The following is a 12711-nucleotide window of genomic DNA, read 5'->3' as shown; positions in this document are numbered from 1 at the left end:
AAGAGACCTTGGAAAGGTTTCTCTCTCTCTCTTTTTTTTTTTTAGCTCACAGCAACCTCAAACTCTTAGGCTCTGGTGATTCTCTTGCCTCAGACTCCCTAGTAGCTGGAGCTAAAGGAGCCAGCCGTAACACCCAGCTATTTATAGAGACCAGGTCTTGCTCTTGCTCAGGCTGATCTCCAACTGGTGAGCTCAAGCAATCCATCCACCTCAGCCTCCCAGAATAATTGGAGAGGTTTCTTAACTTCTCTGAGCTCCAGAAGATATGAGACCATACCTTCTTCTTTGGTTTAATGCAGTGGTCTCCAACCTTTTTGGCACCAGGGACCAGTTTCATGGAAGGCAATTTTTCCACAAAGTTGGGGAGTGGGGTTTCAGAATGATTCAAGAGCATTACATTTATTATACACTTTAACTCTTTTTTTTTTTTTGAGACAGAGTCTCACTATGTCACCCTCAGTAGAGTGCCGTGCGTCACACCTCACAGCAACCTCAAACTCTTGGGCTTAAGTGATTCTCTTTTCTCAGCCTCCCAAGTAGCTGGGACTGCAGGCACCCACCACAACGCCCAGCTATTTTTTTGTTGTTGTTGCAGTTGTCTTTGTTATTTAGCAGGCCTGGGCCAGGTTAGAACCCGCCAGCCTGGGTGTATGTGGCCGTCACCGTTAACCACTGAGCTATGGGCACCAAACCTTTAAAATTATTATTACTTGGCTTGGTGCCTGTGCTCAGTGGTTAGGGATCCAGCCACATACACTGGGGCTGGAGAGTTCAAACTCCACCTGGGCCTGCAAATCAACAGTGACAACTGCAACAACAACAACAAAAATAGCCAGGCGTTGTGGCAGGTGCCTGTAGTCTCAGCTACTTGGGAGGCTGAGGCAAGAGGATCGCTTAAGCCCAAGAGTATGAAGTTGCTGTGAGCTATGACAAAACAGCACTCTACCAAGGATGACATAGTGAGACTCTGTCTCAAAAATAAATAAATAAATAATAAAATAATTATTACAGTGTAATACATAATGAAATAATTACACAACTCACCGTAATGCAGAAGCAGTGAACAATGGGGAGTGGCTGTAAATACAGATGAAGCTTTGCTAGCTCACCTGCCACTCACTTCCTACTCTGAGATCTGGTTTCCAACAGGCCATGGAAAGTACCAGTCCACAGCCCAGGGGTTGAGGACTGCAGATTTAATGTGAAGGTTAAATGCATATAAATAATGACTTTTAAAATGCCTAGTAAACAACTAAATGCAATGTTTAAATCATGCATAGATCTGATTTCAATAAACCAATTGTTACAAAGATATTGGGGGATAATCAGGGACATATAAATGTGGACTTGATATCAGATAGTAAGAAATTAACAATTTTTTTGGACATGGTAATGGTATTGCAGGTATTTTTTAAAATCTTTTCTATTGAAGATGCACAATGAGGCATTTTGAGTGAAAGTACATCTAGTATCTATTTTTAAATATTCTAACCTCCTCCCTCCAAAAAACACTAGATAAATAAAACAAGGTGAGGAAAATATGGAACATCATTGAAGTTATTTATTATTCCATATGGAATTTTCCATACTATTCTATTTCTGATGAATATTTGAAATGTTTCAAATAAATTTGAAGTAAACTTAAAAGTAAAATAAATATAACCTATTTAAAAGCATCAAAATTAAAAATTATCAGGTTTATGGAATTACTGTTATCAGTAATTATAAGATAGTTATAAAATTTTAAAATTTTTATTGAAGCATAGAACTAGCATATAGTAGGCATGCAGAAATGGAAATTTTGTCATTATGAGCCATGCAGGACAGCAGGTAAGCTGAGACAAGGAGGGTGCAGACAGAGCCATGTAGAAAACATGGTAGAGAACCAAGAGATGAATCCAGCTACTTACCGTTATTTAATCTTTGACAAGTCAATTAAAAACATTCAGTGCGGAAAAGATTCCCTATTTAACAAATGGTGCTGGGTGAACTGGCTGGCAACCTGCAGAAGACTGAAACTGGACCCACACCTTTCACCATTAACTAAGATAGACTCTCACTGGATTAAAGATTTAAACTTAAGACATGAAACTATAAAAATACTAGAAGAGAATGCAGGGAAAACCCTTGAAGAAATCGGCCTGGGTGAGTATTTTATGAGGGGGACCCCCCGGGCAATTGAAGCAGCTTCAAAAATACACTACTGGGACCTGATCAAACTAAAAAGCTTCTGCACAGCCAAGAACACAGTAAGTAAAGCAAGCAAACAGCCCTCAGAATGGGAGAAGATATTGCAGGTTATGTCTCCGACAAAGGTTGAATAACTAGAATCCACAGATAACTCAAAAGTATAAGCAAGAAAAGAACAAGTGATCCCATCGCAGGCTGGGCAAGGAACTTGAAGAGAAACTTCTCTGAAGAAGACAGGCGCGCAGCCTACAGACATATGAAAAAATGCTCATCATCTTTAATCATCAGAGAAATGCAAATCAAAACTACTTTGAGATATCATCTAACTCCAGTAAGATTAGCCTATATCACAAAATCCCAAGACCAGAGATGTTGGCGTGGATGTGGAGAAAAGGGAACACTTCTACACTGCCGGTGGGAATGCAAATTAATACATTCCTTTTGGAAAGATGTATGGAGAACACTTAGAGATCTGAAAATAGATCTGCCATTCAATCCTATAATTCCTCTACTAGGTATATACCCAGAAGACCAAAAATCACATCACAACAAAGATATTTGTACCAGAATGTTTATTGCAGCCCTATTCATAATTGCTAAGTCATGGAAAAAGCCCAAGTGCCCATTGTTCCACGAATGGATCAATAAATTGTGGTATATGTACACCATGGAATATTATGCAGCCTTAAAGAAAGATGGAGACTTTACCTCTTTCATGTTTATATGGATGGAGTTGGAACATATTCTTCTTAGTAAAGTATCCCAAGAATGGAAGAAAAAGTATCCAATGTACTCAGCCCTACTATGAAACTAATTTATGGCTTTCACATGAAAGCTATAACCCAGTTACAACCTAAGAATAGGGGGAAGGGGGAAAGAGGGGAGGGAGGGAGGGGGGAGGTGGACAGAGGGAGGGGGATTGGTGGGATTACACCTGCGGTGCATCTTACAAGGGTATATGTGAAACTTAGTAAATGTGGATTGTAAATGTCTTAGCACAATAACTAAGAAAATGCCAGGAAGGCTATGTTACCCAGTGTGATGAAAATGGGTCAAACGGTCTATGAAACTAGTGTATGGTGCCCCATGATCACATTAATGTACACAGCTATGATTTAATAAAAAAATAAATAAATAAACCAACATGGGTGGCGCCTGTGGCTCAAGGAGTAGGGTGCTGGTCCCATATGCCGGAGGTGGTGGGTTCAAACCCAGCCCTGGCCAAAAAAAAAACAACCAACATCATAATTAAAAAAAAGAAAACACGGTAGACAGAGTAATTATTAAGGAACCATTTAATCCCACAGAAGACACTATACAAGAAGGTAAATGACAGAGGACGGGGTGACTGATTAAATTTGGAGGCTAGTTTTCCCCTAAAGTGTGCATCACCACAGAGCCACTTAAAAAAATGCATAGACTTGGGCGGTGCCTGTGGCTTTGTGAGTGGGGCACCAGCCCCATATACTGAGTGTGGTGGGTTCAAACCCGGCCCCAGCCAAACTGAAACAAAAAAATAGCCGGGCGTTGTGGTGGGCACCTGTGGTCCCAGCTATTCAGGAGTCTGAGGTAAGAGAATCACCTAAGCCCAAGAGCTAGAGGTTGCTGTGAGCTGTGACGGCATGGCACTCTACCAAGGGTGACAAAGTGAGAGTCTATCTCTAAAAAAAAAAAATGCATAGGCTCAAAATCAGATGCACTGGGTAAAATTCTCAACTCTGTGCTTAAGGTCTGCCCCTCAGTCCAGAACTGTGTCTGAGTTCCCTCATTTGTAGTTTGGATGCAGGACCTCTCTGGCCCCTTCCAGCTGTCTAGACTGTCCAGAATGCTGTTACCTTTCCCAAAAAAAGAATTAGTTCTCAGGCCCACACTGGTTATTTACCTATCTCAGGAACAGATTAGAGCTAAATGGAAATGGAAATATATCCAATTCATAGCCAAACAAAATGTGTTAGACCCTGTGACCATTCGTGTTGTTCTTGAAGTGATTTTTTTCATGCACTGGATTTGAACAGTTGGAATTATTTGTAAATATGATCCTATTTTGAAATGAAAGTTTGTCCTCTTTAAGAGATAATTTACATTTCCAGGAAAAAGTAAGACAATATAGAAGTGAACCCGTCTATAAAATATTTTCCTTTATATAAAACTGGAGGCATGGAGAAATAGAGAAGAGGATGGGAAGAAAAATGCCACCTCTGGGCGGTGCCTGTGGCTCAACGGAGTAGGGTGCTGGCCCCATATGCCAGAGGTGGTGGGTTCAAACCCAGCCCTGGCCATAAACTGCAAAAAAAGAAAAGAAAAATGCCACCTCTGCTTCTTCCTGTTGTACCCACCACTGCCAAATGAAGGCTCAGAGAGGCAAGGGGATAGATAGTCTGGGGGATAGAATGTGTGATTTAGGAATGAGTGATGGATATAATCAATCCAGTGTTGAAGAAGGCTCAACGATCGAGGGGCAAATGAGTCAGTGGCAGATGAAAGCAATGAAACAATAGGGTCGTGGGGTGTTTCTCAAACCCTTGTTTCTTCGCCATCCTTGAATCCGCAACAACCATTAGAAACAAACAGAAAATCGCAGCACAGAAGAGTTTGTGAAACTCCCATTTAAAAACTAACAAGGTATTCATCACAGCTCAATTTACAATGGCCAAGATGTAGAAACAACCTAATTAACCTGTATTAACCTGGATGGAGTTGAACACATCCTTCTTAGTAAAGTACCACAAGAACGGAAAAGTAAGTATCCAATGTGCTCAATACTAATATGAAATCAGCAGACAAACTAATGTACACCCATGCAAGAGAAAAACTCAATTCAATTCAAGTTGAGGGAAGCAGGGACAGGGGAGGAGGGAGAGGGATTTGTGTGCTCCCACCTAATGGGCACAATGTAAGGGTACATGGAATACTTTCTGAGTACAGGACACAACTATAACAGGGACTTTACCTAACAAATGCAAACATTGTAACCTAATTTTTGTACCCAGATATTAATCTGAAATAAATAAATAAATAAATAAATAAATACATAAAACTAACAAGGCAGCATAATTTATCGATGATCACTTTAACCCCCAAGTCTGTTAAGGATGGTGTTGAGAGAGCTGTCCTTACTCAAGACAGGAGGCCTAACTGGTGTTTGTTTAGTAATACTAAGAGATCCCTATCTTGGGCAAGTTTCTAGCCGGAGAAAAAAAACAGATTCCTAGAGTAAGTCATATTAAAAAAGATCTAGGGGCTTGACGCCCGTAGATCAGTAGTTAGGGCACTGGCCATATACATGGAGGCGGGCACATTCAAACCCAGCCCAGGCCTGCTAAACAACGATAGCAACAAAAACAACTGCAACAAAAAAACAGCTGGGTCTTGTGGCAGGCACTGGTAGTCCCAGCTACTTGGGAGGCTGAGGCAAGAGAATCGCTTAAGCCCAAGAGTTTGAGGTTGCTGTGAGCCGTGATGCCACTGCACTCTACCAAGGGTGACATAGTGAGACTGTCTCAAAAAAAAAAAAAAAATTTGAGGATATTTAGTAGATTCTATATCTGATACAAAACAAAAAGTGATTAGCTGGTTTGAATAACTACTGAAATTTCCTGCACCTGCCCAGGACAGGTGTCTAGGAGTCACACATTTCAGGCATGAAACTAATACTTGGTGGGTGGTGTGCAGGGACTATGGGGACTCACAACAGTTCCCAGCTTCAAGTTGCTCTCAAATGAGTAGTGTTGTTGGCTGTGAGGGCAAAGAAAAGAAAGAATTAGTTAATTTCCTATTACAGATGCAGATCTATTAAAACGTTTTAAATTGCACAGTAAGTATAGATAATAGCTACTTTTCCAGAACCCCTGATGGAGCCACTATTCTTTTTAAGTGGGAGAGAGAAACCATAAGACCTCGTATCAGAAAGGATACTGACAGGAAACAAGTGGCACACTCAACAGGTAACTGAGGAGCACATAAGGCAAATCTATTTACAATAGGGTGCAGGCAGATCCAGTTTCTTGAGTGTGCAACCCATGTAGCGCAGTCACACTGGAACCCAAACGTAAAAGGGTCGCACACTTAGTTTAATGCTTTGCAGTTGCCATCTTGACATTGTTAGTTATTTTTGAACAAAAGGCCCTGCATGTTCATTTTGCGCTGGGGCCCACACATTATTTTAATATATAGCCTGTGGGCAGGATTAAAGGAAACCAGCAAGAAAGGGTGTAGCACCAAAGGTCTAAAACCAGTAAGGAACCTCTACCATGCCTACATCAGAAAGGACAAGAAAGAGAAATATCTGGAATGGAGAGAGAGCTGTTGCTAAAGTTTTTGCTGTGGCTGTAGCTATTAAAAAGGACTGACTACGTAACAGGAGCCATGGCCTCAGTAGAAGAGCACAGCCATGGTCAACCCATAACCGGTAGAGAGGAAAGCAGGTGAATAAATACCTCTCCTTTTTCCTCCTCCCATCCTCCCATCTCCTTTATGTGCTGAATCTGAGGGCATGGGAGCACATTGATGAAATCAGTGGAGGTCCACCTGCCAGGGCATAGAGTCCAGTAGAGAAAGGTCAAGAGTGGGTGTAGATATGGCAACCAGACAATATTCAGCCTAGGATTTGTACCTAAAAATTTCAGGATTACAGTTAAGAACAAATAAAATACAGGTGGGGCGAGGTGGCTCCCACCTATAAGCCTAGCGCTTTGGGAGGCCGAGGAAGAGGATTCCTTGAGGCCAGCAGTTCAAAACCAGCTTGAGCAAGACAGAGACCCCATCTCTACAAAAAAAAAAGAAAAATTAGCCAGCATTGTGGTGCACACCTGTAGTAGTAGGATCACTTGAGCCCAGAAGTTTGAGATTGCTGTGCGTCATAGTGACAACACTGCTCTCCAGCCTGGATGTTAGAGCAACACTCTGTTTCTCAACAACAACAAAGAAAGTAAATAAAATACAAATATCACAAACAACAAATTTCAGTAAAGAACTTTAAATCATAATGGTTTTTGAAGGACAGTCATTTGATATGTGTCATGCACAAGATTTTATACATATTTATAGGATAAACAAAATTATCTAAGAATTTTTAAGAAAAGAGGCTTGGACGTTTGAAAAAGCCATCAGTGATGAAGAGAGAAGCTTGGGATTTCAAAATTTTTGTAAACAATTCAGGCCCTAGAGCCATATTTTGCAAACCCTTCAGTCCCCTTTACCCTGCTTCTTCTCTCACCCTTAGGCCACCATCAAAATAAAAAAATGCCTTTGACAGGCGTGCCATCCCAAGAATTGCAAGGGCCACTTGGGCAACAGCAGCTGAATAGAATATAATCTAACAGAGAGGATTTTGGTTAATTACATGTTTGTTGTTACCTTTTACATATAAGGAACATTGAAAAGGCAGTTAGTTCGTGGTGGTGACTTGTGAGCATTCTCATCACTCAATTCCTCTGAACATTTTTATTATTTTTATTTTTATTTTTTTACTTTTAGACAGAGTCTCACTCTGTTGCCCTGGGTACAGTGCCATGGCATCATACCTCACAGCAACTTCAAACTCTTGGGCTCAAGCATTCCTCTGCCTCAGCCCCCTGAGAAGCTAGGACTACAAGCACCTGCCAAAACACCAGGCTGTTTTTTCTATTTTTAGTAGAAATGAGGGTCTTGCTATTGTTCAGACTGGTCTTGAACTTCTGAGCTCCAGTAATCCACCCACCTCAGCCTCCCAAAGTGCTAGGATCACAGGCTTCGCTGAAAAAAAAAATTTTTTTTTTTTGAAACAGAGTTTTACTTTGTCGCCCTCAGTAGAGTGCTATGGCATCATAGCTTACAGCAACCTCAAGTTCTTGGACTCATGTGACTCTGTTGTCTCAGCCTCCAAAGTAACTGGGACTACAGGTTCCCACCACAACTACCAGCTATTTTTAGAGACAGGGTCTCACTCTGGCTCAGGCTGGTCTTAAACCTGTGAGCTCAGGCAATCCACCTGCCTAGGCCTCCCAGAGTGTGAGGATTACAGGCGTGAGCCACCACACCTGGCCATTCTCTGAACATTTTTAGACTATCCAGTTCATTTTCAAAAACTTACACAGCACTGATTAATTTAAATGTCACTCAGAGTTCCTAACTATTCAGAAATGAATGATCAAAACTACCCTTTATGATTTCTTGGAAAAGCAAATATTTTGTACTAAACACCACTGAGTTGCCAAACTATTTACGTGCAATCTTTTTAGGGGAACTTACTGTTTGAATGCTTTTAGATGCACTCATTTACAATCAATTTATATCATACTCAGAGTAACTAAGCCCATTCTTACATACAAGGATGTCCATAAAGGGTATAAAACTATTTTAAATTACACACAAACTTTAGGGGCACCCTGTATTATTATATGTAACTATAAAATCAGACTTACAATTATTTGCAACCATCACCTCTACCTACTTTTATCATCCCAAAGGGAAAGCCCATTCCTATTAAGCAACTAATCCTCCTTCTCTCCCCTTCTCAGCCACTGGTAACCACTAACCTGTGTCTGTCTCTTGATTTACTTATGGAAGATATTTCATTTGCAATTGAATTCAATTTGGAGTTCAATTTGGAATTGAACAGCATGTGACCTTTCATGTCTGGCTTTTTTCACTTGTCTTAACATAACATTTCAAGCTTCCGCCATGTTATAGCACATATCAATGCTTCATTCCTTTTTATGGATGAATAATATTCCAGTGTATAGATATATGACATTTGTCAGTTGACCTATGACATTTTTCAGTATGGATACATGACATTCAACAGTTGATGGGGGTTTCGATTGTTGACACCTTTTGGCAGTTGTGAATAATGCTGCGATGAGCATTCATGTACACAGTTTTGTTTGAATACCTGTTTTTAATTCTTTAGGTATATAGCTAAGAGTGGAATTGCTGGGTCACCCGATAATTCTATGTTTAACTTTTTGAGAAACTGCCAAACTGTTTACATGTAATCTTTTTAGGGGAACTCACTGAAACACTTTTAGACGCACTCATTGACAATCAATTTATATCATACCCAGAGTAACTAAGCCCTTTCTTACATACAAGGGTGTCCATAAAGGGTGTAAAAGTATTTTAAATTGCACATGAACTTTATGGACACCCTTATTATCATATGTAACTATAAAATCAGTCTTCAATTATTATTATACTCAATTATCGAAGTAACAGGAAAAATTGAAAAACTGATGGATTGATTCTTTCTTTCTTGTTTGAGACAGAGTCTCACTCTGTCACTCTCAGTAGAATGCCGTGGCATCATAACCCACGGCAACCTCAAACTTTTGGGCTCAAGTGATTCTCTTGCCTCAGCCTCCCAAGTAGGTGGGACTACAAGCACCTGCCACAAATGACTGGCTATTTTTTAGAGACTGGGTCTTGCTCTTACTCAGGCTGGTCTGGAACTCATAAGGTCAAGCAATCCACTCACCTGGGCCTCTCATTGTGCTGAGGTTACAGGTGTGAGCTACTGTGCCCAACATGATGGGTGCTTTCTGATGTGAAGTTGTTATTATTCAAATGTTTGCTATATATAAGAGCCCTCAAATTTTTCTGTGTGAAAGATACTCTAGTTAACAATTGACCTAAATTGTAAAAATATACTTCACTCATTTATAAAAGTAATGCATGCTTATTAGAGGACAAATATTTATTTTATTTTATTTTTTTTGAGACAGAGTCTGAAGCTATTGCCCTAGATAGAGTGCTTTGGCATCATAGCTCACAGTAACCTCCAACTCTTGGGCTCATGTGATCCTCTTGCTTCAGTTTTGCTATTTTTAGTAGAGACGGAGTCTCAATTTTTGCTCAGGCTGGTCTCTAACTCACAAGTTCAAGCTATCCACCTGCCTCAGCCTCCCAGAGTGGTAGGATTACAAGGTGAGCCACTGCGCCCAGCCTGAGGAAAAAAAAAAAAATTTTTTTTTTTAATTTGAGACAGAGTCTCAAGATATTGCCCTGGGTAGAGTGCCGTGGTGTCACAGCTCACAGCAACCTCGAACTCTTTGGCTTAAGCAATTTTCTTGCCTCAGCCTCCCAACTAGCTGAGACTACAGGTGCCCGCCACAATGCCTGGCTATTTTGTTGTTGTTGTTGTTGAAGTTGTTGCTGTTTAGCAGGCCCAGCCAGGTTCAAACCTGCCTGCCTTGGTGTATGTGTCTGGCGCCCTAACCACTGTGCTGCGAGTGCCAAGCCACTGAGAAAAAAATTTTAAAACACTAAGATAAAAAGGAGAAAATACATTGGGGCAGCGCCTGTGGCTCAGTGGGTAGGGCCCCATATACCCATATACCAAGGGTGGCAGGTTCAAACCCAGCCCCGGCCAAACTGCAACAAAAAAATAGCCAGGCATTGTGGTGGGAGCCTGGAGTCTCAGCTACTCGGGAGCCTGAGGCAAGAGAATCGCCTAAGCCCAGGAGTTTGAGGTTGGGGTGAGCTGTGATGCCACTGCACTCTACGGAGGGTGATAAAGTGAGACTCTGTCTCTAAAATAAACAAATAAGAGAAAATACAGATCACTTGTAACCCAATGTGAATCCTTCTACACATACGCACTTTTGTTCTTAACAAATATGGAGTCAGTGTTTTATCAATAGATCCAGTCTGAAATAGAAAGTGAAATTAAGTAAAGGAAGGAAAGCAATACAGTAAACGTTTGAATAATAACAATTTCACATCAGAAAGCATCCATATCAGTTTTTCAGTTCTTCCTGTTACGCGAATGATTTGAAGGCTGACTTTTTTTTTTTTTTTGCAGTTTCTAGCCAGGGATGGGTTTGAACCCGCCACTTCCAGCATATGGGGCCAGCGCCCCAGTCCTTTGAGCCACAGGCACTGCCTGAAGGCTGATTTTATATGTACATATGGTAACATTTTTCTGGCAAGCCAGCTCTGACATTGTGACATTGTGCGCCTGAGCCTACATGTAGAAGGCTGCTGGGGAGGTTTTTGCCATGCTATGTTACTTATTTATGGCTATCCTTTTTTTTTTTTTTGTAGAGACAGAGTCTCACTGTACCGCCTTCGGGTAGAGTGCCGTGGCGTCACACGGCTCACAGCAACCTCTAACTCTTGGGCTTACGCGATTCTCTTGCCTCAGCCTCCCGAGCAGCTGGGACTACAGGCGCCCGCCACAACGCCCGGCTATTTCTTTTTTTTTGTTTGTTTCAGTTTGGCCGGGGCTGGGTTTGAACCCGCCACCCTCGGCATATGGGGCCGGCGCCCTACTCACTGAGCCACAGGCGCCACCCAAATTTATGGCTATCCTTGACTTAAAGAATATTTGTTTTCTCCTTTGGAACTATCCTTGACTTAAAGAATATTTGTTTTCTCCTTTGGAACTGAGTGGGGAACACAAAATTTTGGAAAATGCTATTGTTCAGATTGGTTCAGGGTTCTTGCTCTTTTCATTCTTATTTTACATTAATTTATAGTAAAACAGGCTTCTATGTGTGTGGGTGTGTGTACAGTTCAATCTGTAAATACCCATCACAATCAGGATATGGACAGTTCTATCCTCTGCCCCCAAACCCGTCCTGTTATCTCCTAGAGTCACTCTCTACCCCCACCCCCAATCCCCGGCAACCCCTGAGCCGTTCTTCCCTGGCCTCACATTTTCTTGAATGTCATATAAATACGATCATACAGTATGTAACCTTTTGAGCCTGGCTTCTTTAACTCCACATCATGTCTTTGAGACCCATTCGTGTTGCTGCATATATTAATAATAATTTGCTCCTTTTAGTGCTGAATAGTATTCATATGAATGTACGCAATTCTTCCATTCACCCGTTGATGGACATGTGGATTGTTTCTGACATTTGCCAATGAATAAAGCTGAGATAAACACTTGTGTGCGGGTTTTTAGGTAAACATAAGATTTATTTCTGTAAGGCACATACTGAGGAGAGGGATCGCTGGGTCATATGATAAGTATATGTTTAACTGTTTAAAAAATTGTCTGTTTTCCTGAATGACTGTGTTATGTATACGCCCACCAACAACAAATGAGAGTACCAGTTGCTCCACAAACTCTCTCACCATTGATAGACACTGTCAGGGGTTGTTATTCTTTTTCTCCATTCTAATGGGTCTTTACTGGTATCTCATTGTGGTTTTAATTTGCAGTCTCCTAATGGCTAATGATGTCGAGCATCCTTCCATGCCCTTATTTTCTAGCTACATATCCTCTTTGGTGAAATGGCCAAGACTTTTGCTGCCCCACCCTTTTGCCATCTAATAAACCACATATTTTGCTTATTTATTTTGCTTATTCTGTATCTCCACTATTAAAATATAAATTCTGTGAGGGCAAGGATTTTTGGTCTGTGGTGTGCTTTGATCTAATAGCTATAACCTAAAAACACCTGTGTCCTATAATATCCTATCAACCAGAATTTTATATGGTAGATTTCTATCTGTTTTTGTTGAATGAATGAAAACTTATTGAATATATACTATGTGCCAAGCACTATTCTAAAAGCCTTATACTGCTACCAA

The sequence above is a fragment of the Nycticebus coucang genome, chromosome 9 (genome assembly GCF_027406575.1).
Source record: "Nycticebus coucang isolate mNycCou1 chromosome 9, mNycCou1.pri, whole genome shotgun sequence".
Classification (NCBI taxonomy): domain Eukaryota; kingdom Metazoa; phylum Chordata; class Mammalia; order Primates; family Lorisidae; genus Nycticebus; species Nycticebus coucang.
This window is presented reverse-complemented; position numbering follows the sequence as displayed.